Source organism: Micropterus dolomieu, linkage group LG18, assembly GCF_021292245.1.
Source record: "Micropterus dolomieu isolate WLL.071019.BEF.003 ecotype Adirondacks linkage group LG18, ASM2129224v1, whole genome shotgun sequence".
NCBI classification, from domain to species: domain Eukaryota; kingdom Metazoa; phylum Chordata; class Actinopteri; order Centrarchiformes; family Centrarchidae; genus Micropterus; species Micropterus dolomieu.
This window is the reverse complement of record NC_060167.1, coordinates 176,048-178,919: the sequence shown is the minus strand read 5'-3', so window position 1 is coordinate 178,919 and position 2,872 is coordinate 176,048. Positions and strand designations below refer to the sequence as shown.

The window sequence follows — 2,872 nt, the reverse complement described above, 5'->3', positions numbered from 1 at the left end:
CCCAAGCGACTTACAGCTGTAATCGCAGCAAAAGGTGGCGCTACAAAGTATTAACTTAAGGGGGCTGAATAATTTTGCACACCCAATTTTTCAGTTTTTTATTTGTTAAAAAAGTTTGAAATATCCAATAAATTTCGTTCCACTTCATGATTGTGTCCCACTTGTTGTTGGTTCTTCACAAAAAATTACAGTTTTATATCTTTATGTTTGAAGCCTGCAATGTGGCAAAAGGTCGAAAAGTTCAAGGGGGCCGAATACTTTCGCAAGGCACTGTAGATCCATATCAGTCTGGTTTTATGAGTTGTCATGCTACTGAAATGGCTCTGTTCTCTGTAACAGAAGTCCTAAGGTCAGCTAAAGCTGCAGCGCAGTCCTCAGTTCTTATCCTGCTTGACCTATCAGCTGCCTTTGACAGATCACAGGATCCTGCTATCCTCATTCTCAGCAATGGGCATCTCGGGCAAAGCACTCCAGTGGTTTGAATCCTACCTCTGGGTGTTCCTACAATGTGTGCAATGACAATTGACCCTTCGCTAAGCCACGCCCCGAATACACAGCTGGCCAATCACAACGCAGTATAGGACTGGCTCTAACTGAGGCCCGACACTTTCATGGCTGCACTCCATTGACTCGAATGCAAAAGGAGTTGTTTTCTAGCTTTTTCTGGCTGTATCTTTCTAAGATCTAGTCAAACTCTGTTCCTGCGGCATCTTGTAATAGTTACAGCAGCTACCCAGAGAGGCTGAAAGGAGAAGTACAATTTATTCTCTTTCCAAAACATAAAACAAATCCAGAAAAATTTCGGCTGTGGATTGTTCCTAATGTAATGTTAGTTAGCTAACACTAGCTAACTTCCTACTGAATGTAACGTAATAAAGTCCTGCTGTTATGCTTTTTAATGACTGTAATAATGAACAGAGGCCGACCAGCTGTACAGGAACAGTGTTGATCCTTAATATCATTGTCCTTTGTCTCAATTGTCGGGGGATGCGGTTCACTTGTACTGTGTGATCGGTAGGCTTTAGCTTCTATCTTTGATTTTTTTTTCACATCAGTCTGAGTCACTTTGAGTCCGTTTGAGTCAGTCTGACAGCCTGAATCCATCCTTCAAATGTATAATGCAACTGCAAAACTGTCTGCTTCTTTCTGAGATCGCTTTTTCCAACAAAGTGGACAACATTTCTCCGGGGAGTGCAGTAATAGACAGTGGCAGCGCCGACAGTTTGTCGGTCTTAGAAATGGTAACTGTGGGGACGGGGCTTAGCGAAGGGTCAATTATCTTCCTCTCACCTCCTCTCGACAGGGAGGCTCCAAGGCTTGGTGCTAGGGCCCCTTCTCTTCTCAAGTTACCTCACTGAGCCGATCATTCGCTTGCATGGCTTCTGTCACCACTGCTACGCAGACGATACGCACCTCTACCTATCCTTCCCACCAGAGATCACGGACTGTCTCTGGGACATGTCTACATGGATGAAGGCTCGCCACCATCAACTAAACCTTTCCACAACTCTCTTGTATTGTTGATTGACTATTTCGTTAAGGTCCATTGTATAATATTTAGGAGGACCTATTAACATAAATGCAATCTAAGATGCATAACTATGTTTTCAGTGGAAAGACCTTACATAATGACCGTTATGTCTTTATTACCTTAGAATGGGACATTTCTATCTACATACTCCGTAGATCCTCTCACATGGATGTCCCAGTATTGCATTGTCATATTTCTACAGTAGCCCAAACGGACAAACTGTGGCGGTTTATTTTTTAATATATGTGCAACAACTTTTAAATATTTGGTATTGGGGGACAGCCAGGGAAACCTGACAAGTCAATACGTCACATATTCCCACCCACAAAGGATACATGTAATAGGACAGTATAGCCTCAAAAAATGGCGTTGAGTATAGCTGCCTCGGTGTTAGGTGCGCTTTGTTTTGTTTTTGTGTGTTAATTCAGTTTTCGGCTGGGATTCCCGGTGCTCTTTCACCAGGGAAGAGCTCATGAACATCAGGGGAACAACTCCAGCAGATTTAATTCCCACTTTTCTTGCGTCATCAGTGGAATTATTGGACATTTTGGTGAAGGGCTTGGTCACTGTCGTTCACGCTGTGAAGCGCCGCAGCAGAGGGTAAAGAGCCGGGTCGCTTGTGCGTCTTCGCCGGCGGGGACTCCGCACACCGCTACCGGCAATATTTCTCTCCGTGCGCTCACCGTGCAACAAACTGGACAAACTTCAGCTCCTAGTGGGGAGAAACAGAGACTTATATTCATCTTCTGTTCTGTGCTTCACGGAGACCTGGCTGTCTGAGCTGATACCGGACTCCGTGCTGCAGCTGGCAGGCTTCCAACTGAGTGGACGGCGACACAGAACACAAAAGGTGGAGGTGTCTGTTTTTATATTAACAATGGCTGGTGTACTGACGTGACAGTGATTCAGCAGCACTGTTCTCCTGATCTGGAATACTTTATCATTAACTGTAAACCGTTTTACTCCCCCCGTGAGTTTGCTTCATTCACTCTGGTCGGTGTTTACATCTCGCCGCACTCAAACGTGCACGATGCACAGCGCATGCTGGCCGACCGGATACTGTGTGTGGAGCAGACAAACCCGGACTCCCTTGTTTTTGTTCTCAGTGACTTTAACAGGGGAAATCTCAGCCAAGAACTCCCTAAATACAGACAGTTTATAAAGTGTCAAACCAGAGAGGGGAACACTTTGGATCACTGCTACACCACAGTTAGCAGTGCCTATCATGCCGTCACATGCGCTCCACTGGGACACTCTGATCACGTGATGGTCCATCTGATTTCTGCTTACAGGCAAAAACTAAAGCTCTGTAAACCTGTAGTGAGGACATCAAAGAAGTGG

At 45.1% G+C, this 2,872-nt stretch overlaps 1 protein-coding gene across 1 annotated transcript in view; it reads left to right on the top strand.

The window, feature by feature from the left end:
* Positions 1 to 2,872, top strand: part of LOC123987206 (ral GTPase-activating protein subunit beta-like) — a 55,726-nt gene that overhangs the window by 30,349 nt on the left and 22,505 nt on the right. The window lies entirely within an intron of this gene.